General features: G+C 38.0%; 1 protein-coding gene across 1 annotated transcript in view; it reads left to right on the plus strand.

The window, feature by feature from the left end:
- The window catches only part of KDM6A (lysine (K)-specific demethylase 6A), a 127,594-nt gene that overhangs the window by 21,988 nt on the left and 82,128 nt on the right, over positions 1-23,478 (plus strand). Inside the window, 1 exon segment of the mRNA XM_009893288.1 lies at positions 18,088-18,146. The gene's annotated coding sequence lies outside the window, so the exon portion shown is untranslated.

The following is a 23,478-nucleotide window of genomic DNA, read 5'->3' on the forward strand; positions in this document are numbered from 1 at the left end:
GAATGCTCTTCTTGTTCCCCAGTATGTATGATCTCCATCTAGAAGTCCAAATACTCTGGGTGGAAATAACATAAGTATCATCAGGATTGATGGAGAAGTCTCTTTAGAAAAGCTTTTTATGCATGTTGAATTCTCCTATTGCAGAAGTTTCCTTTGTGCAGAATAAAAAACTGTCATCCTTTAACTACTAGTACTTAGAATAACAGCATGCTTCCTTGCTTCAATCCCTGTGATGAGGTGTAGGATGCTAAAATATGAGACATGCTGAAGTGTGACAGTGGAGAAGCTCATCAATTCGGATTGTTCAGAGAGGGGCATATTTAGTTGAGTAGAACAGTTCTGACTTGAATGGAGGACATATCTTCAGTAGGCAAGAATATTATTTGAATGTTGATAATATTGAATGAACAAATGTTTCTTTTTCTAAATATAAACAGCTACATTGACGATGCATGTGATGCTTGCTTTTTCAAAAGTATTCTGTTTCAGAAACCACAGTAATGGTACAGTTACTTCATACTCCATATGATTACTCTTTCATTGCATGAAAGAGATAAAAACAAAACATACCACCTTATTTTTCTTATTTGTAGTTGGTAGAGTCCTATTTGATCATGAGCTGTAAGTAGATACTGTGTCTCATTAATGAGTGGCATTATTTTCTTCAGAAATGAATCTTTTACATGTTAAGGTTCTTTCTTTAAAAATTGAAATATTTGCTTAGTTTTAGAAACGAGGAATTATTTTATTTTGCAGTTTCGAGTTTTCAAATTTGCTCTCTCCAGAACTGACATTTCAGTTCTATCTTTTGAATACTCTTTCAAGCATGTACCTAATTAGTGTTCTCCTGCATTGTTTCCTCCTTTTCCCAGGGATACAGATTCAGTCTTTTCTGTGTGTGGGAGGAGTGGTTGAAGCTGAGTGGATCTAGTACAAATAGGTGGAGAAGGTAGCAGGTGGGAGGATGGGCAGACATAGAGCTTGGGGTCTCTTTCTTAAAGAGCCCTATGAGTAGGCTATGTGAAGCTAATAAGCTCATGCTTTGAAGAAAAGGCAAATAATTTAAAATGTTTTTAGTGTTTTAGCATGGTTGTGCTCTGCTCTGTGGAACACCCTTGCAAGGATGAGTATTTAGAGGAGAAATAGAAATCAATTCCGCTTCTTGTGTTTACTTGCATAAAGGTGTAGCAAGAAGTAATCTGTGGTGCCTGCTTGCCTTGGTGGAGTGCATCAAGTGAGATCGGTGCTGAAACCACTGGGTGCTCCCCTTGAAGGGAAGCCCAGATGCTGAAAAAGTACCGGTGAGTCAAATGCTAAAGCATACTAACAGCAAACAAACAAAACCTATGAGTTTAGATAATTTCAAGCAAAAGTATTTCTAAATGTATGCTGAGAAGGTCTTGCAGTGACCTGGAAAACCTGTAGCTGATCATCTGTTCCTATGCAGCTTGGAAGCTTGTAGTAAGTAGATAAGGATTTACCAGCATTCAGAAGAATCTGGGAAAATACTAGCTTGTCACCCTCAGCCACTTTTCTGGGCTGCCATATTCGAATTATTTGGCACTAATTCTGAAGTGACTGTGCAGTATCATCTTGTTTTGTGCAAGTTATCCCTCCCAACTTCTGAGGGATAACTCAGAACTCGTAACTTCTATTCTTCATGCTGTGTCATTTTTCTCATCTCATTTGACAGAGGAATGGGATTGATGAGAGATGCGGCATCTCAGATATGGAAGAAATAACAGTCAGTTAGGGATCTTTCACCCTGTTTTCGTCTTTCCCAGCCCAGCCTTTGTTCTACAAGGCCAAAAAGTTCCTCAATTAAATTTTATCTGATATTACCAGTCAAAATAAATGTAGCTATTTTTCCTGGTTTCCTCATTCGGTCTTTCTTTCTGGATTAAGTTTTTACTTGATGTTTTTCTTATTACAGGCATTGTTCTAGCTTCTTCTTTCTGAATTTTCAGGGTCACCAGAATAACAGCAATAAAATTATATTACTAGACATCCTAACTACACTGATGCTGTCTAACGTGTTTTCTAAAAGTATTTCAGGTGTTGTTTTTCTCTCCTCCCAAAGAGGATTGAGATCCATTTCATGCATTTGCCTGTCAGACTCTGATTCTTAGGATCAGACAGAGATCCATTCCCAGCTGTCTTAATGATGTAATCAGAACTTTGTGAACCTTTTCTGAAAACAAGTAAGCTGAAAAATCTGATTCCAGTAGTGGTAAATGCTGTGGAAGGGGAGATAGATCAAACAAACCCGTAGTGGTGACAGAGAAGGGGGAATCTCTTTATTTAAATGAGACTAGTGCCTGTGGTCTTTTCTGTTCTGTTGTGAACTGCTGCAGAAAATTCATGGTTACTGTATCTTCCAGAAGTTTTTTTATCAGTGGTTGTATAGAATGTTGCATCAGTTTTGCAGAATGCTGCTGATTCACAATGTTTTAATGGTTTCAAGAAGCAGCTGGACAAATTCAGGGAATAAAAATCCATTAAGAGCAATTAAATATGAAGACATTTTGTCTAGCTTTAGAAACCTCAGAACCACAAATCACTGGAGATTGGGAGTGTGTTCTTGGGAGGGGAAGGCTTAAAATAATGATAGAAAGGTGAATGAAGTTACTCTTAGCAGTAACTTCAACAGCAACATTTTAAATGTCAAATGTTACTGTTGAATTGTATGATCACCTGCACCCTCCCTCCAGGATCACCTGCTCTTGAGTTATGTTCCTGTTTAGTCACATAGTCTTTACCTTTTGGAGAGGAAGGGTGATTTTCTGATTAAATGGAATCATTGGATGTTGTCTAGAGCAGAATTACTCTGTGGAGCTATACAGTAATTTTAGTACATTTTATCCTGTTCTCTCTCTCTCTCTCTGAAATCCATGAAGATATAATAACATAAATGAAATCATCCGTCTAGTTCATAATGGAGCATTATAACCCTGTCTCAATTCTGTTTCTGATCTCAAAATCTAGGCAGACAGAGCCCTCTATCTGTCTGAAACTTGTAAATAAGTTCTGAAGAAAAGCTTGTCTTGAAGGCACTGCCACTTTACTCAGACCATATGTCTTCCAGAGGAATGTCAGCCTTTTTCTTAACTAAACTTTATTCCTTCTCCGGCAATGTCAAATGAATTCCTCGTGAGTCTCTCCTGGATCACGGTGGCTGTAACGCTGGCTTTAATAGAAAGAGAACATGTAGGTACTCCTTGCTCGTGAATTTTTCTGACCTGGGCTTTGAGTAAAGATAAAACTGAAGCAAACAGATGATGAATGTCATTCTGAGTTCAAGACAAACCCAGATGAGTGATGCCACGGGAAGGCAACTAGTCTTGAACTGAGAATGAATATTAAGTGCTGCCTTGGAAAAATAATACAAAATAAAAATGGCTGTAAAGGAACACAGTTGATATTTTGGATTTTTTAAAATGCTACTTTTCAGTGTTTTTGCTAATTCTGATATTTTACGTAGACATCTAACTCCATGTGACATCTTTCAGAGTTCCCCATTAACTAACCTCTCTAAACCTTAATTTTTGTCTTTTCTCGGGATTCTAGTTTTAGTTATGTATTCTTAGTCTTATGGCCTGTACAAACAAACTGGGAGAATTTGTGTGGGTCTTGAGATACTTTGGTAATTCAGGTTCGGGGAGCAAGTACCAGGGTAGGGCTTGGCTTTGTTGTTTGGCTGGAACATAGTGAATCACTGAGGTACTGGAGCACTGTCTTGAAGCACTGCTCCTTTCCATGGTAACTAATCTGTTCTGGCTGTGAAAAGAAAGTGGTCGACAGTTTTGTCATTATTGGGAAGGATGTGATCTGCCATGTCGACAAAGGATTACTTTGTCATAAGTGGAACAAAGTTTCCTGTCTCTGTGCTGTGTCAGTCAAGTGTGAGATGAACAGCAATTCATTGGTCTGGGTTATCAAACCGCTTTAAATCCATGAGCGTACCTCTTCTCCTGAGTCACTTTGGTAGACTGTTTTTAGAGTCTGAGAATGAAGGCTGAGTGAGTGTCTGCGTGTAAGAAAATCTAAGACATGGATCTCATAAATCCAAGTTACTCAAAATTCTTGCTATAGTAACTTCCACTTCATTTAAATGCAAGTAAATAAAGTACGATTTTCTGTTTTACTCCTTTAACCCTATGCATGTTGCACAGATGTCAGAGTTCTCTAAGGAGCTTGAGGAGAGCTGAAACAGATTGTTAGCCTAAGGATGCTCTTTGTTTTACTGAAAAAGATCTGAATTTGAGGCCTGAAAAGTATTTATTGGAGGCCAGTAACACAGTGAAGGCACTAAACAGATTTAAAAATGATTGAGATGCATAGCTATCATTCTGTGAAATATTAAGAGAAATTGAAAAGTAGAATGTATCTACCAGTTGATACAGAATCGGATATTTAATTACCACATTAAACAATTAAATATAGCCTGGACTTCCTAAGCACATCCTAAAGTGGATGCATTAGTGTTTAAGAAAAGGATCAAATGTAATGTTGAAAGCACCTTAAATAGAGGGAAGTGTTCCACAAAACTTCCTATCTTAAATGCTTCTGCAAGGCATCAAGCACAAATCAGACCTTACAGAAAAATGAGTTCATATTCTCTCCTTTTCCCTGACATCGATCACGAAGAGACCTTTTTAGGCTCCCTGCCTGTCACATTCCCTGTCTGTCAGAGTAGGCCTTCAATGGCTGTGTTCTGTCTCAAGGAGTAATTTGTATTATTTTTTTATTTTATTTTGGTAGTTGTTCCTAGCAGACCAGTACTTAAGTACCCTTAATTCACATAATCTTCCCATGTTAGTATTCATTCTCCTGTACATTTGAGAGGTTTCTTCTTTGGTTAAGCAAAGTACTGTAAAGAGTATTGATAATTTCAAGGTAGGATATTTGTGCCTGCCCATTTTGAGATCTGTTACATGACCGCAACACCATGATCACAGGTTTGTGAAGCTGCCCATGTCATTGTCTTCATGCCTTAGAACTATCTTTGTCATTCTGTGGGTGTAATGTACTTCATTTTTTTAATATCTGCAATTAAAGAATGATCCTGTTTATGCAAATTTCATTGTAATAGATAACTAGACCTTAAGACGTATGTCGAAGACAGCTGTAAAGTCTTTTTAAAAAATGTTACCTTAAATAAGAAGGTAGAAAGATTCAGATTACACTGGAGAGGAATTGTGTTTTCAGAAAAGATGGGAAGTAGCATACAGGATATCAGTTTAAGCAGTCCTTAACATTCTCTGAAGTGATAAAAAATTGTTGTTAATTGTGTTGTGAGGGGGGAAAACCGCATCTTTGATGTAGGAAAGTAAATCTAAATTGATGTACATTAGGCAGCGTCATGTGGAAGAGTTGTAAATGTGGGGCTGGTATTAAATATTTTTAATGATTTTTAATGATTTAAATGATTGGAAGTGAACGTGAATGTTGGTGTTCTGAAATAGAAGATAAATTTTGTGTTTTGAATGGTAGAAATTTGGAAGTACAAAAAAGGATTATGGAGAACTAAGATAGCAGGCGGAATTTCGTATAGTCTGTTAAGATTTTTAAATGGAAGTATTTGAAAATATTTGTATCCACCATCTCATGTATACATAGCTGATGGTGTTCAGGAAACTGACCTGAGTATCAAAAAAAGTAGGGAGTATGAAGGAAAAGTTAGAAGCCCAAACATTATTTCATTAAATAAAGAACAATGTAACAGACTATAGTGAAAAAGCATGCTCTTATATAAAAGATAAGTATAGTTCAAGCTTGACATTTTGCTAGAATCTTGTCATCCTCTTCTCAAATGTAGAACTACAGAATGAAATTTCAGATAAATGATAAAAGCATATCCAAGAACTGTTTGGAGGGGAGACAGACAGGAAGGAGGGTGAATCAACACGAATATGGGTTAGAAAGGGATTCTGCTGACTTAGTACAACAGTAAGGGGGCATCCATGCACACCCAGGAGCAGCAATTATAATGTAAAATTAATTTGTGGAACTCAACTTGGCAAGGTATCTTTAAATAAGAGCTCCCTAGAGTCTTGCAAAAGGATATCAAATTAACACAGAGGAGGAGAAAATCACCGTACTATAGCATGGGTTAATTGGCCCTTGTCTTCTGTCCTCTTCCCTCCTCCTTCAGGCTGTCAGTTAACTACATAAGCAGCAGAGTTTAGGAATAAACTGCCCAGAGGAAAAGATTTTAAAACTACCGAATTTGAGAGGTTTCTTATAACCTTTCCTTGTAAGAGAAGGTAATAGTCAGAACTAAGGAGGGACTAGTGGATTTAAAAACGTTCAGGTTCCTGGTTTGGGACAGTTGTGATGTTTCGGTTTGCAGTTTTTGAGTTGATTTTTCAGAAGTTAAACTGTTGGCAGAAGTAATTACGTAACATCAGGTACAGCAGCAGTGATATAATGGCAAGGAGAAGAGGGATTAGTGAGGGAAAGAAAGCTGAGCTCTGGCGTAGATGAAGAAAGAGCTAAGTAGAGCAGTGCAGAATTAGCAGAGAGGAGATGGTGGAGAGTAAAAGAAGTGTCCTATCATTTGGCTTGTTTGTATTTTTTTTTCTTTGTTTGTTTTGCCTTTAGAAATTGAAGGCTCTTAAACTCACTAGTATATATATTCACAGAGTGGGCTGAAAATTTACTGATGTACAGTTTTCTGTTAAGAAATGATGATTTGATGAAATTGAAATATTCTGTGGGAATGGTTGGTGGGCTGCCCAGCTGCTTTGCTTTGCTCTTGGCTCCTGGCCATCTTGTCTGCTCCCCCAGCTGCCTGTCATGTGGGCCTGCTGCCTTGTCTGTTGTATCCTATTTTAAGTATTTGTACATTCTAGCAAATAAAACAGCAAATCACCAATTAGAACACCAATTAGTGATTACTACTAAACCAGCTACAGTCTTAATTGGAAAATCATTTTCAGAAAATAAATGATTGATATCTAACTTGCAACCATTAGTCAATGATCTGCATTTTGATACTTCAAGCAATTAAACCTTTAAAAAAATAAACACATTTTATGTTAATATTGGATATATTTATAACGATACATAAAATATATACCCCAAAATACACTATCCAGTAACATTTTCCATTTTCAGATGTTACTGACTAATGTAATAATTGAGTCAAATTTGGAGCAACCAGTGAGATTTTTTTTCTAAAGCTGATACTCAGAATTTTGTTCCAAAGATGTGATTTTGTTCAGTTTGCAGTTTACAGAACAAACTGTTTTTATGCTAGAACTAATGAAGCCTCAGTAATTACAGGCTGGAATCTGTTGTCCTTTCGCACCTCCTGTCCTTCCTTCTCCCACTTCTCTTAGTAAGCACGTACAAAGTGGAATTCCTCTAGTTTTCCTAGTGAAATGACATCTGAATCTGAATGACATCTTGTTGCGTATGAGATCTCTGAGCAGAAAAAGCACATGCTTGATTTAAATCTGTGCTAATGGGCTAAGTGTCTCTTCCCAAAGAGAGAGAGTAATTAAACTCTGTCTGCTTTCTGAAAATAGGCCTTGGTTTGGTGGCTCTTTTCTCCATGTAGCAGGTAGTTTCAGTGACATTCCTCAAGTTTTTCATCTTTGAGATGTCTTGCTTTCTATAAAATTCATTTGAAGGCATGTAACAGGTTTGAGAGTTACTCAGCTGGAAAGAACAACATATAAGTAGTAACAGCATTCTTCGGGAACTTTGTTAAAAATTCAACTTAATTTTCATCCATTAAGTAGTGTTCCAGATTCACTTTGGTTCTAGTTACTGCCCAGCACAATGTGGCTTAAGATTTGAGAGAACAACCGCAGAGAGTTTTACCACTTCATTTTGGTAATTGTTTGCCTTTGTTTTTTACTGGTTTGCTCGTGTGTATTTGAATCACTTTGTAGTCATTCATGCCTTAGTATATCCGGCTTGTCTACTCCCATTTTATGTGTAGTGCCTCAGGTAGAGCAGCTGTGTAATTAATGATATTAGGGCTTTTTTCCAACACAGTAGTGATTCTCCAGCAGTGAGAAACTGACAGGGAAATAATGGGGCTACTTGTAAACTCAGTGGGATTCCTGTCTTTGCTGGAAAGGGTTAGAAAAATGGTGAATCAAGAATGCAAAATTCCATACTAGTAGTTCTATTTCATAAAATGTTTTGAAGATGATGGATGTAAATAGTGATGATCACTTGCCATATAAAAGGGAATAAAGCATTTCAATAAACTGTCTAAATTTCATCTTCCAAAAAAGATGTTTCAGTAATCTTTATGAGTATACATGAACAGACATTAATTTCTGTACTTTGATGGGAAACATTTGTAAAGAGATCTAATAATTTTTGTTAGGTCAGCGTATCTAGATGGAAAAAGAGAAAAGCCAAATCCTTTAATAGGTACGAAATACGAGCAGTAGTCATCAAAGAAAAACAGAGGTTAAGAACTGCACTGTGTTTAATTTGCTTATGCTAATCAATATTGGTGCCCCGCCTCAAGGACATGGATAAAATAAGGAAGTGCCTACAGGACAAAATTATGGGGGAATCTCTGCTATCTTTTCTGGGAAATCAGCACAAATGGGTGCCTCTCTGAAGTGCTTGTACACTAACGGGGGCAGTATGGGGGAAAATGGGAGGAGTTAGAGGTCCACATGCAATCGCATGGCTATGATCTCACTGGGATCAGAGAGATGCAGTGCAATAGCTCAGGCAGCTGGAGTGCTGCAATGGATGGGAACAGGAGGTGAGGAGAGGGAGAAGCCCTTTATGAAAGAGCAGCTAGAATGCACAGAGCTGTGCTTTTGGACACTTGAGAAGCTAGTTGAGAGATTGTGGGTCAGGATTAGTGGATGACCAACGTGAGTGACGTTGTGGTGGTTGTCTGCTACAGATGATCTGGTCAAGAAGTAGTAGATGAGGCCTTCTTCCAACAACTGGAAGAAGCCTTCGATTTGTAGATACTGGTCCTAATAGGGCTTAGCTATCCCTATATTTGCTGGGAGGGCAACACAATAGGGTACAAGCAATCCAGGAAGTTTCTGAAGTATATTGATGACAAGTTCCTGACACAATTGATGGAAGAGCCAACAAGTGGAAGCAGTCGGCTCATCTCATGCTTGCAAACATGGAAGAACTGGTAGTGAATGTGAAGGTTGAGGGCAACATTGGCTACAGGGACTGTGAAATGATGAAGACCAGATCCTGAGACAAGGGATCATGGAAACAGTAGAATCAAAACCGCGGACTTAGAAGAGGAGACCTTGGTCTGCTCAGGGATCAGCTTGGAAGAATCCCTTGGATATTACCTTGGAGAAAAGAGAGGTCCATGAGAGATTGTTAATTTTCAAGAATAACTTTCTCCAAGCTCAGGAACAGTCTTGCAGGAGGTTAGATAAAAAGGAAAGGAATCCTGCGTGAATGAACAAGATGCTTCTGATGAAACTCAGACATAAAAAGGAAACATAGAAGAGCTAGATGCAACGATAGATGACTCAGGAGGAGTAGAGAGACATCATCAAAGCATTCCAGGATTGTATAAGGAAAGCCAAAGCCTACATGGAGTTGAAGTTGTCAAGGGATGTGAAGGGCAACAAGAAGGGCTTCTACAAGTATATTGGCAGCAAAAGGAAGACGAGAGAATATATGATTCTGCTGCTGAACGGGATAGATAACAAAGGACATGAAAAGACTGAGGTACTTAATGCCTTCTTCGCCTTGGTCTTTACTGGTAGGATTTGCTTTCAGGATGCTAAGACCCTTAAGACCAGTGGAAAAGTCTGGACCCAGGAGGGCTTGCTCTCAGTAGAGGAGAATCAAGTTTGGGAACATTTAAACAGACTGGATATCTACAAGTCCATGGGACCTGATGGGATACATCAATGAGTGCTGAGGGAGCTTGCCCATGTCACTGTGAGACTACAATCGGTTATCCTAGGAAGGTCAGGATGATGAGGGAAGGCTCCTAAGGCCTGGAAGAAAGCATATGTCACTCTTGTCTTAAAGAAGGACATGAAGGAGCATCCAGGGATCTACAGGCCAGTCAGCCTCACCTCCATCCCTGGGAAAGTGGTAGAGCAAATTATCCTGGAAACTATTTCCAAACACGTTCAGGGCAGGCAAGTCATTGAAAGTAGCCAAAATGTATTTATGAAGGGGAAATTACGCTTGATGAACCTGATAGCTGTTTGCAACACACTGGCTAGCTTGGTGGAAGAGGGTGAGAGCTATGGATATTGTTTATGTATACTTTAGTAAGGCTTCCCACACTGTTTCCCGAAACAAATCAATGAAGTACAGATTAGATAAGTGGTCAGTGTGGTAGATTGAAATCTGACTAACCTGGGCTCAGAGCATTGTGATCAGCATCACAAAGTCCAGCTGGAGGCCAGCCACTACTGGTGTACCCTAGGGGTTGATAGTGGGACTAGTGTTGTTCAGTATCTTCAGTTAATGACATGCATTATGGGGTAGAGTGCACCTTCAGGAAGTTTGCAGAGAATACAAAACTAGAAAGAGACCACGTACTTGTGCTGCTGTTCAGAGGGACCTGAACAGCCTACAGGAGTGTCATGGGGTTCAACAAAGGCAGATGCCAAGTCCTTTATCTGTGGAGGAATAACCCAATGCACTAGTGCAGGCTGGGGGCTCACTGGCTTGAAAGCAGCTTTGCAGAAAAGGCCTGGGGGGGTCCTGGTGGACAAGTTGACCATAAGCCAGCAATGTGCTGTTGCAGCAAAGGCAGCCAGCAGCGTCCTGGGCTGCATAAGGCAGAGTCGAACCATCAGGTTGAGGGAGGTGATCTTCTGTCTCTATTGAGCCCTGGTAAGACACATGGGGAGTGCTGGGTTCCCAAGCAGAAGAGGCAGACAGGGAGATACTGGAGCAAGTTCAGTAAAGGGCCATGAGGCTGATTAAAGGGTTTTGAACATCTGTCATGCGAGGAGAAGCAAAGAGACCTGGGGTTGTTCAACCTGGAGAAGAGAAGGCTCAAGGGCATCTTATTGGGGTGTACAAATACCTGATGTGGATAGTAATGAAGAGAGAGCCAGACTCTTCTCAGTGGTGCCTAGTGAAAGAAGGAAAGGCAGTGGGCACAAATTTAACACACAAAATTCCTTTTAAACATAGGAAAAAACCTTTTTTTCCCTTTGTTTTCAATTGTAAAGGTGATTGAACAGCGAAGGAGGTTACCCAGAGCATTTGTGGAGTTTACCTCTGTACTTGGAGGCAATCAAAACCCAGCTAGACATTGTCCTGGGAAACCTGCTCTAGTTGACCCTTCATTGAGCAGAGAGGATGGTCACCTCTGTGGTTCTCCAGAGAGATCATCTCCATTTTTTATGCAAACCTTGGGCAAATTGGTTTAGTTATAAAGCATCTGGTCTCAAATATGGCCTTCTATTTGGGGTCAGGAGATTTTTTAAAAACAGCATATCATTCAAAATAAATTAGAAACTTTGTGATTGTTAACAGCATTCAGGGAATCTGTAGGGGGAGAGTATTAAATTTGGTTAGATGAGTCGTCTCTATGAAATGTCTTTCAAGGTGAATTTAATCTTTGTATGTTGCACAGCACCTTTTCTCACTTGGTTTGTTTTAGAAAAATATTGTTTTCTGTTAAAATACTTAAATTATTGAAAATATTTGTATCAAGTGGAAAATTAAGATGTTTATATCAACTGAAATTTTATAAGCTTCAGTGGAAGGTACATAAGTCGGATAGCCATAGCAACAATTGCTATTTAGACATTTGCTTGACTGTTCTTGTGACAAATTTGAGGAGGTATGCTAGTTGATCAGTATTCCATTTTGTCAAGGACCTAAATCCACTTATGGCTAAAGGAATACCCGATTTACAAAACTGCATGTATTCCACCATTAATGAACAGGTTTTGAGTTATTGAATGTTGCTTATAATTTTGTCTTTAATATTAAAGTGCTCCCTATAAAGAGATTGTGGCACAGTGTGTTGTTCAAAGGGTTTTGAAATTATTAATGTATTTCGAATTAGTTACTGTATGTGGGTTTTGATAATTCACTAGTAGTCTCGTCTTGATGGACCCTGTCCTTCCCTGTGTTAGGTATTTTTTTTTGTTTTGGTATGCTTTTTCTGCTTCACCTTCTTAAAAACTTTTCTGTGAAAGGAAAGAAAAAGTAAGTACTCTTTTTTTGTGAATTACAAAAGATACATTAGCTGGTTTTCTTCTACAAGTAGTAAATGTGTTTCGGCAATAATTACCCTCTGAAAAGATTAACTTGTTAAAAACAAGGTGAAGTTACTTTGTAGTTATTTACCAAGACGATACATTAATTAATCTATTATAAATGCCAGTATATATTTGTCACGGGAATAATGACTTTTATGTATTAATTACTTTCACATGGCTGCTGGGATGCAGGCACACGCCTAGTACAATTTTTTTACTATTGTGATTATTGCTCAAGAAGCAGGGTCATGCAAGCATATTATATGTAGCTGTATCTTAAAGATCCTGCATAAACCTAATGATGTTCCAGGTACTATAAAATTTCTTGAAGACCTTGAAGAAGCCAAAACTAATGATATTTGTAATCCACTCCTTGCAGGGATCTTAGTATTTTTGCAGGTGTTGAGAATGTGTAGGACACATAAATAGGTAGCTCTCTTTTTCATGTTTGTACAAATCTAAACAAATTTTATTTGAACCCTCCCCTCTTTCTGCCGAACACTTACAGTCTATGTGACTGGAACTGCTAGAGCTTGTCAGCTCCCAAAGGCATATAGCTGTTTATGCACAAGAGCCTGAGTGGAATTTTTTATGCGGTACATATTCTCCGGAGAACCGTTATTATATACTGAGTACTGTCAGGAGGAAGTATTAGGCACCATAGTGTCAAAACTTCATCTTTCATTTTTTTCAGTGAAGAATAAGCATATTCACACATTTGATCACAAAAACTGTTCTTTCGCTTTGAACAGGTGGTTGAGAGGCCCTGTGACCACAGGATGCGACCTAAACTGTAAACCTCTGTTTCCCTAGTTAGGTTTTCTGAAGAGCAGTAGCCCTCTGCCCACGTGTGTCTTCTGCAGCATGGTGTGACGTGGGCTGGACTGCAGGTTCCACTGGAACTTGAGCAGCTGCGGAAGGGGCGTTCAGAGTCCTGTTGGAAGCAATTTTAATATGTAATCAAAGACTTTGATTCCTGGCGATAGTAAGCAAATGTGAAACAGTCACTGATCTCATAAGGGTGCTGAACTTCATCATTTTTTCCCACAGTTTTCCTTCAGATTTCTACCAACCAGCTGCATAGGGACTTTGTTTCTCCTGTTTTGTTTTTTGTTTTGTAGTATGGTGAGACACACTCTGATTTCTGTCTCAATTATCAACTTTGTAATGAAATAAAGGGGTTTATTTTACCTATGTCTGGCCCTGGCCCTTACAGTCGTAAAGAAGAAATAGTGTATTTGCCTACATGTCTCACTGGTTAAGGACCTGTATGGAGAAAGCTGACAGGCAGGCTGTGACGTTACTTCATGTTTTTATCCTTCTTGTACTGACCCACAGAAGTTGATTTCTCGCAAGTCAAACATTTATATCTGGCTTAGGAGGTAATAAATTATTGCATTTTTTCATTTTTTTTAAAAATATAGGTTGCCTGTTTAAGTTTTTTATCTAGGATTTCACTCTTTCTGTTTGAAAAGTCATTGTAGGTTTGATACGTGTTTTACTGGCAGCAGTGTAGGCTTAAAGAGCTTTTACTTATTTTGCTTACATTCCACTCTTCCACTTGTGCTAATGCAGTTGTTGGGGGGGGTACACAGTGATCTTGGCTGGGAAACTGATCCAGTTAAAAATAATCCTTTTTTATCTGGATATTAATAACTCAGATCAGTTCTGGCATCCAGTTGGCTGTAGTACTCTACAAATGATGGTATCAGCAAAAACAAGAGGCAGTGTTAGACCGGGAGTGTTTCTAAATCAGTAATACTATGCTACTACGGCAAAAACTGTTCCTTTTAATTTTTAAGTTGGAAGGTCCTGACTGGATACTGCCCTGAGGCTGCTTTTACTCTTTAGTGTGTTTTTCTACTCTGACTTTCTAGAAGTGCCTGCTTAATAGTTTCACTTGCAAGCATAACTTCTTTGTATATTCTTGTATTTATAAAACACAAATTTGGAGTCGATAACAAGGTCTCAACCGCTTGTGGCAGATTATGTTACTGCTGAAAAATACCCGGACCCAGATGTGGTACCTATACATTTCTAGAGTCAAAGATGGTCATTTGTAAGTCTGAATGTAAGTATGGCCACTTGTTACACAGGACAGGTACATTTTTCTCAACCTGTATTTATAGATAAAGTGTAACTGTGGTGGTCTAGTCTGATGTCTGTCTGCTGGAAGCACGGGCTGCATGCTTGAAGATGGAGATAAAGACTTTGTTGTGAACTTGCCCTGAAATAGCTTGAGAACAGAGCACATGAAATGTTGGGGATCTGTTTCCATTGGCTGCTTCGAAGAGACTATAAACCAGTTATTTGGGTAAATACAGAAGGTCTGTGAGATGGGTGGAGTTCTCCCCCTTGATTAATTTTTTTTTTCTTGATTGCTTAATACAAACAATACGGAATAGTCTTCAACATGCTTACTCATCTCAGTTTCATAAAAAGGTACATACAGGTATATTTTTGCCTTCTGAGTTACCTATCAATAAAATACTGTGGCTTATACCTTTTGTAAATTATATTAGAAATGTTGCTCAGCATTAAATAGTGCATGTAAGTAGCAGAATACACAATATAAACTTGACAATCTTCTTAAATTCCGTAAGTGTGTAAAATGGAAAGAGGTATTTGAGCCATCTAGTGGTTGGTATGAATAATTTTAGCATTATTTGATAGTACATAGAAAATGTAAATGAGATCGGCTTGAAAATAGCATTTCTAATTTTTCTGCTTTTTAATAGCATGGCTGCAGAATGAAAAAAACCCAGACATTAAACTTCAAATTTGAGCTACAGTCTGTTTCAGTTTGCAGCTTTTTTCAATTTACTCTAGATTTTAGTGGAGAGATCTGATAACATAAAAATTACATTAGAAGTTAGTAGCCAAAGAATGAGTTTTGTTAGCATGAGATCTTCAGAAATTGTGAGGGTTGTTAAGAAGTTGAAGGAAAGGATTGTAATAAAATAATTTTATTTTCTACTTCTTACTGAAGAATGTTTGGAGGGAAAAAAGTAGGCTTGTATTCTACCTCACCAGCTATTTGTAGCAGGATTTTGGATACCAGGGATTAAATTTTAAAAAAATAATCTTTACTGGAAAACATGGGATGGATATTTTTTGTGATAAACTTGTCCAAATAAAAGTAACAGAGGCAACTGAAGACAGATTTCTTGAGACGGGGTGTGTTCCTGGTAGACATAGTCACAGAATCTTACAATGTTTAGAAAAAGATTGTTTTGTAGATAAAAATTTCATGTAATGATCCTGCTTGGTCCTGATATGCATTAAGCTGTTCTAGGCTATCGTATTGGCTATTGACAATAGGAACTTGGCTGCACGTTGAACTTGACGGCATTCTGCAATACAGGCAGAAAAGTTAGTTGCTAAAGTAATGAACTTTGTGTGTCCTTCCTTGAATCATTTGTGGGAAAATACTGCTTACATTGAACCACTGTAATATCTTCCAGTCCTTGTGAAAGTTCCATCCAAGTTCAAAAGCAGATTTGAAGATATTTTTTAAGCTTTATTAAGACAAACCTAATAAACAATCAACAAGCAGTAGTAATGGTGTTACATACAGTTAGAGTCACAGTATTTCAGAACAGATAAATATGATCCACACTGATGTTTCAGAGTTTGCACCTTTACATTCAAAGCAGAGTATTGCAGTCTTAAATCTTGTCCTGTTTTTTATTGAGAAGACAGTGGTAGCTTAACAAATTTTTAAGATTGATCTCAAATGCTTTGTAAGGCCAAATAAGAATGAGAAAAATGAGACAACCAGTTACAGAACAAAGGACAGAGCATTAATGATCGATTGTTATTTTACTGGGGTGGGGACAATCTGAAAGCTTCATGTGAGTTTGATATGTTAATTACATTTGGACAAATCACCTGCATCTTGGTCCTGTTGTGCCTTGAAAGTTGATTATTATTAATCCTTAAGATCAAAATGTCAGGTAGAATGACGTTCTGAATCAGTAACTTGTTTGGGCTGTGAATTCTAATAGGTTTCAGAACAGGAAATTAAGTTCTGTGAAGATTGAAGAGATTTTAGTTGTCTGGGATGTTTTTGCTTGAATTTTGCAATGTGATGATGGATTATTTTTTTATTACTATTATTCTCAACCTTTATGATGATCAAGTCTTGATTGCAGTTGGTGGATCTTTGGTGGAACACTGGACAGTTTTGTTAAGTTCTGTTCTACTAATGAGCCTGACCCAACCACAGTAAAGTTTACTAGGTATATTTTGCAGGCTTCCATGTTGCAGATGTGGAAGTCTCTCTTTCTGTCTTATTTCTTCACTTAAAATGACTTTTAAAGCAAGGCATTATGTATGTTTAGTTTTTGAGCTTGCCTTCTTTCCTAGTCTGTTGTTGCCAGAGAATGCTTGGAAAGCAGGAAATACATGGGCTACGGAATTAAAGATCTTTTATCTTGATGATGTCCATGTTGTGTTTTTGTTCAATTAAACAGGAATGTGGTTTTATGGTAGTATTAAAGTGTTGTCTTTTATTGTTTATGTACTTCTCCTTCTACTCGCCCTGTTAAGATCTTCCAGTGCTCTGATTGCCGTAGTATCTGGTCATACCACAGCATTTTCTTGGAAGCTGTCCACTGCTGAAGCTATGATCCAGCTGTATTCATGAAAGGATCTTTGGCATTTCCCCTGGTTTTAATTTGCATTTAGAAAGTGCAAATGAGGTATAATGAAATGGTAATATTGGGTCCTGTTTCAGATGAATGCTGCTGTTTGAATTGTGTTCTGATTACCAGTTATTTCCTAGGAAAAATTTGGTTATACCTTTTATATTTGGATTGGGTTTAAGGCATCACTAGAATTCCTTTTGTGGAATTCCATAGAAATTTGACATGTTGAAGAAGCGCTTGCAAGTGGAAGAGGGATTATCTTGAATTACAGTCTTCGACAGTGGAAATTCCACCTTTAGTCCATGTGTCAGAGCTTTGTGTTCTTTCAGATGTATTCCTGGTCTCTCAAAACCAGAATTACACATAAGAAAAGCCTAAAATTGTGTCATAGGCAGCATGTACATGTTATCTCCTGTAAATAATGGAATAGCTCTGCTAAATAGAAAACAACCGTGCTCTGGCAAAAAGAAAAGGCAATTTGTTTATTTTTCCTAACTTAGGAAGTATGTAGTAATTATTTGTAGAATTGAATAGTTAAACATTCATTAAACCTCCTCAGTAATGTCACTTTTTAGAAGGAAATCATACTTTTCTTTGAAAAGAAAATGGGGCAGAAATGGGTTTCCACCAGGAGGAGAATGATTCATTTTATTCGCCCCCCCCCCGCTCCAAAGTAGGGAAGTAGAAAACAGAAGTTTGATTGATGAGGAAATATGATTGTCTTAGCTTTGAAGCCAATGATCTGTATTTTTTGTATTCAGAAAAGTGGAATTTCCTTAAGCATATTTTCAGATTCATATAATTAATGTTCTACTTTAGACATTGAAATTAAGAGTGTGTAGCTTTGTTTACTTTTATGTGAGTGTAAAGTATTATGACTATTCGGTTATAAAACATTTTTTATTATATTAATTGCCAAAGACCTCTAATTGTCATTTCCTTCCCTGCAGTTGTATAAGTAGAATAAAGCACATCCGTTTCTCTGATGTAAAAGTAGTTGAATATTATTGTTGTTAGTATTCCTCCAAAATATTTTATGGAGAATCACCTTTTTTTTAAATGTTTGCCTGTCTTTTCATTCCTTCTTTTTGATTCTTCCTGTTCAAGGTGAAATTTATATATGCTTGTCTTAAAATGGAAACAAAATGTCAAAGGATGAATAAAATACTGGAAAGAGTCTTACAGCATATGGTTGTCTTATCTGGGTGTTAAACATTGTTTTCTTTTCTTTACAGAATGCTGCCTTTTTATATGGCCTTGGTTTGGTCTACTTCCATTACAATGCCTTTCAATGGTAAGTTGGAATAAACTAACAGTATCAGTATTGTGCGATGTTTTATTGATATGTGAATATTTCAGCTTCAGTTCCACGTGAGTGTATGATAGTTCGATTTTTTTGGTTTGTTATAGATATGTTTGAAGACATACTGTCCTAGGTCACATATCTTGACTTACTGTAACACACCTGTGGCAACCACAGCAGTTGCTTGAAAAGGAGAGCACTGACAGGAGACAATTATAGCTCCCTGTAATACGATTCAGCAAGGGGTATGGAGCAGTATGACTTGACAGGTTTTGGTAAATTGTTGTTATCAAGTCTGTAGCCTGTGTATGTTTTAAAGCCTGTTTACAAAAACCTTCATTTTTCTCTTGGAGAAAAAGTAGCAAGTGAGATTCCTTTCATTTGGCTTGGTATTTAGTAATTTTCACGTAGCTGTATAATGTGAAAGTTTTGGATGTGAGAAGCAGTACACTCAGACTTGGATCAGAATATTTAAAACTGAGGTAAAAAATCAGAGTTAGAGTTGTAAATTCTGGCAGGGCTTTGGGGACTGAATGGGCTGCTGTTGGATATGGGTGGGGTTGGTTTTCAGTTGTGGTTTTGGTTTTGCTTTGTTGGTGATGGGAGAAGAATGATGAATGGAATAGACTCAGTCACTGGGGCTCTTTTGAAAGGTCCTCAGACTTTCATTGGGGTTTATTCTTGCAGAAATACAATTAGTGTAATTCGAAAACAGTCAGAAAGGTGCAGTGTTTAGGTCGGTGCTTTTTTACACTCAGTGTGGAAACTGTTCATAAAATAAGTGTGACTTTACTACTTGATTACTGAGAAGTTTATCATCTTACTGGACTGAGCACAACTGCAGTTAAGGAGGCATTAAACAACTTCTGACTGATGGTTTGGAACAATAAAATGGGATTTCTCTCCTCCCCCCCATAAATTGTTTCTATGTATCTGTAAGAAAAGATTTGTACTTTTCTTAGAATGATGTAAATAAGCTTTTATTCTTCAAATTAAGTTGGTTAAATCATGAGCTCAGAAACTGGATTATTTTTTTAATCTTACAATTTATTGCTTTCTTTATTGATGGTGGTGAAATGAATGGCATGTATTTTATGTGGCATGCAATTCTACTGCATTCTAATTAACCGTGAGAAGAACAGAAAAGTTTTCAGAAAACCTGAGAAACCACTATTTTAAGATAGCGATCAATCTTGGTTGAATTTCACCAAGTTGCTGAATGTTCTTGTTCTTACACAGGCGTGGCTTCATCTTTTAACATTTAGGAGTGTTTTGTGCACCAGTTCTTAGCAGGAGTATCTTGTTACAGTCTGCACTGTGAAAATGGTAGAAAGCTGTTAGATAAAAATAAATAAGACAAAATACTTAGATTTTGAGTAGTTGATTTATTTTTTTTTTTTAAAAACCACCTGTTGAACATACACTTTTGCCATCAGCAGATCGTGCTATTTAGCACCTTCCAGTGGATGGAGCAGCAAAGTCAGGTGATTGTGAGGCCTAAATGTTAATAAATTAAAGCTTTGAATTAATTTAGATTTTTCTTCCATGCCTTTAGGTAAGCTTGTTAAGAACATGAATATAAATTGATGCCTTCATTTAAGATGTCTTAACTACACATAGAGCTTTATGTTAAGGGTGTGTAGAATAATCATATTTGCCATTTCATTCATACAAGTTATGTATAGTGTGCTACTAAGGAAGTTGTGTATCATTAGAGTATTGGGTAGAATTTTTAGAAGAAGAAAATTTAACGCATAAAATCTTACACCTTTGTGTGGATTTTGTTTGTTTTTCATCCCTTTGACTGCCTCCCCCATCCCCCCTTCCCCTTTACTGTGTTTTCTTGGGGGTGAGAGGAGTGGGATGTGTGGTTGTGGGTGTTTAAGCATGACAAAATCATAATAAACTTGGAGGTGATAATAAGCCATTTACAGTAGATATGTTGTTCTTTGTAGATCTTAATCCTCCACAGGACTTTCTTGCAGATTGCAAGGAGAATCCTGCTTCTTTCAGAGTGAAACGCTAGTCAAACTGTCTTATTTCCTGCTGCAGCTATTCCATCTACTTATGTTCATAGAGTACACAATTCTGTATAGTTTGGGCAGGTAAAGACCTCGAGACCGTTTAAGGCAGTTTAAGATATTGTGCTTCATCCGTGAACCATTTCAGATATTCACAGATTTTAATGAGAGGCATGTACGTAGTCCTAAAAGGAGGGGGTAAGGAAGTGCTTGAATTTTTATTGTGTTTCGTGTAAACTGGGATAATAAAAAAGCAAGTGGGAATAAAGTCAGTTTTAGAATTCTTGTTCATATTTTTACACTATTTTTTAAGTTTTCGGGCTTTCATAAAAAAAAGTGTTGGATTGGCTACAAGACACATGCAATTCACTGTAATTCAATAATGTGCACTTCACTATATACTAAAGCAGCATTACAGCATTATCTTAAGTACAAATCTTAGGCAATACATCATTTTATATTGATGATTTTGTTTGACTATTCATGTAAGAACAGAAAGTTCTCAACATATATACAAACATTGCAACAGTGGGATCAGACCAAACCTATTTCATGCTATTATTATAGTAACATATGACATAAGGGATTAGCTCCATAAATTGAGTCACGTATAGTAAAATAGGTCTTACAGATCTTAAATTTTGAAACTCTATTCTTTTACACCATTTATTATCAAGCAGTAAATAAAGTGGTTGGCTGATTTTCCCTGTTGTTTGTTTCTCAAGTAGGGTAGAACACTAGTAGAATAGAGAACTCAGCTATATATATGTAACTTGAATAATTTCATATCCACCTCAGTTGTCTCTTAGATTGAACACTTAAAGAATTTCAGTAGTTCATCAAAGGCTGTCCCTTTATTTCTGTGCAATAGCTGCATCTGAGTGTAGTGGCCTGAGTGCCAAATTTTCTCTTCTACTTCAGTAAGGATTCTGAACCTGACTAGTCTATCATTTGCTGATTTACACTGAGTCCCACCAAAATAAAAAGATGGAGTCCAAGCTCTGCAATTGTGTCCTGAAACTGGCTCTGACACCCTGTTTGGATCCCAGTGTCCCAACCTTGGTGCTCCAAGGCCATCCTGCAGTGTTTTCAGTGACTGTTATTTTGCAAATTGCTGGACAGTGTGTGTGAGAAAGACACACCATTCCTCAGAAACGCTTTAGAGGAGATTGAGATCAGTCACCCTGTTGCCCTGGGTAGCATACCCTGAGGCTCCTCAGTCCAAGGATTCCTTATCAGCTGTAGAAGTTAAGTGTTCGGGTAAAACTCAGTCCTTCAGCATTGACACTTTTGTGGGACACAGTCCTAAAAAAAGCCAAAGACTAATGTAAGAGGTGATCCAGACCCTTTTTGTCACCTCCATCACAGCTTAAGATGCAGACTGTCTGAGGAAAATCTGTTATCTCTGACTTGAACTTTTTGGTCCTTGCATTGTCTGTCATCTGTTCTGTATCAAGCAATATCTAGAACCATCATCCCTGCTTCTGGCTTCTTTAAAGTAACCTCACAGCCAGTCCAGTCTGTTTGCTCTGCTGCATCCTGGCACTTCTGTAAGCTAGGATGTTCTGTATGCTGGAATTTATCCCTTTAGTGTGAGTTTGACTCCATGGAACAGGGACATGAGAGTTCAGCACAAAAAGCTTTTTTCCCCTCTTCAGCTCTGATTCAAAAGAGGTCCTTGACGTCAAGAAGGCAGCTGCAGTCTTTCATTATTCTTATCTAATTCGGGTAAAGACATTTAACGGGCAAGATGGAGCAACCATATACTTCAGTCTCCAACATATAGGCACTGAGCAGCCTCTCCACATCACATCTCTGCTGCTGCTGAATTCCACAATCCTTCAAAGACCAAGCAGACAGCAGAAGGCAGCCTTCAGTTGTTATCTGTGGTACTGCATCTCATCTCTTGGTCACCATGCAGGTCGCCTGACACCTGAGAATCACTTTTTTCCTAAGAAGTCCTTTGAAGGCTTCAGTAAGGCAGGAACATTCTGTTCCACGTACCTACAGGAAAACACACAAAACCTACCATCAACTGTGAGATGGTCTTAATGCCAATCACATTGGACCATTTACTTGAGCTGAAGGAGTCTGGTCTTTCTCTTGCTCTCTCTGTCATTCTCTTTCATCTTTTCGCAGAAGATGAAGTTTTGCTCTTCTCACTGTCCAACTGAAATTCTAAAGCAGCTGTTTAAAGTGCTTTTAAAGTACCCAGGTCTACAGTGGAATGTAAACTTTTTTCCAGTAGTCTCATGCACCAACCTTCAGTACTTCACACCTTATTAATTTACCAAGAAGCTATTGTTTTATGGCGGTTGCTGTTTGCCTATGAGAGTGTGAGAGTCCTGTATTGTCAAGGACCATTCTTTGCCCTTCTTTGCTTCCTCTGTCAATACTTTCTTTTTTTCAGGAGCAAGCTGTTAGTAACACATTAAGATTTGTTCTTGAGGGGGTTATTATTTCTCTTTCCAGCAGAACCATATCCTTCAGTTGGTTCTCAAGCTGTTTGCGTCAGTGGTTAGCAGATCCAAGGAACTGGGCTCTTCCACACACAGAGTAGTTGAGTGGGTAGTGGGGCATTTAGGAATGCAAACCGCCTAGTGGGGGGACCTCCTTCACTTGTGTGGGAACGCTCCATCCATCGTGCAGACAGCAAGCGCTGGACTGCTTCATCAAATGTGATGTCTGCTCTGAATGTTGCCAGGTATACAAGTAGTTTGTGCCATTGTGGAGGCCACATGGCTTTTGTTGAAATAGCCCAGTGGTTGCAGTTTTCATGAGAGGCTCTTGAGATTCACCCAGCTGATAGTGACATTGCACCGGTAATTGACAGTTTGTGGAGTTCCTGCTTTGGAAACACCTGCAATGGAAAGTCCAGGAGTGATACAATTTGAGAGTAGGAAAACATCTTGCTTACCAATAACTTGTGATCTTCAAGGTGCATATCTGTATTGGTGCTTCTTTCCCTGTTCTGTCAGAGTCCTTTCAGCCGGTCTGGTATTTGTAGTTTGCGTCATAAGGAGGTCGGAATTTCAACACACGCTGTATAAATACTGTTTTGTCAAATATTTCTTAGGTTTCAGGTGGCTGGGTTTAGATATGTATTTTTCAGGTATATAAAATGGGAAGGTACATGTAGACTACGCATACTAATTGTAATTAACTGTTAATGAAGTGGTAATTAACTTTCTCTTTAGTTGTCTGATCCTTCTGTGATTGTGTACCAAGCATACTTTTTGGATTGGTGAAAACACCTAATATCTGGTAATGCTGAAGAAAAAACCCAGTACTCTCAGCTGCTG

Source organism: Charadrius vociferus, unplaced genomic scaffold (assembly GCF_000708025.1).
Source record: "Charadrius vociferus isolate BGI_N301 unplaced genomic scaffold, ASM70802v2 scaffold209, whole genome shotgun sequence".
NCBI classification, from domain to species: Eukaryota; Metazoa; Chordata; class Aves; order Charadriiformes; family Charadriidae; genus Charadrius; species Charadrius vociferus.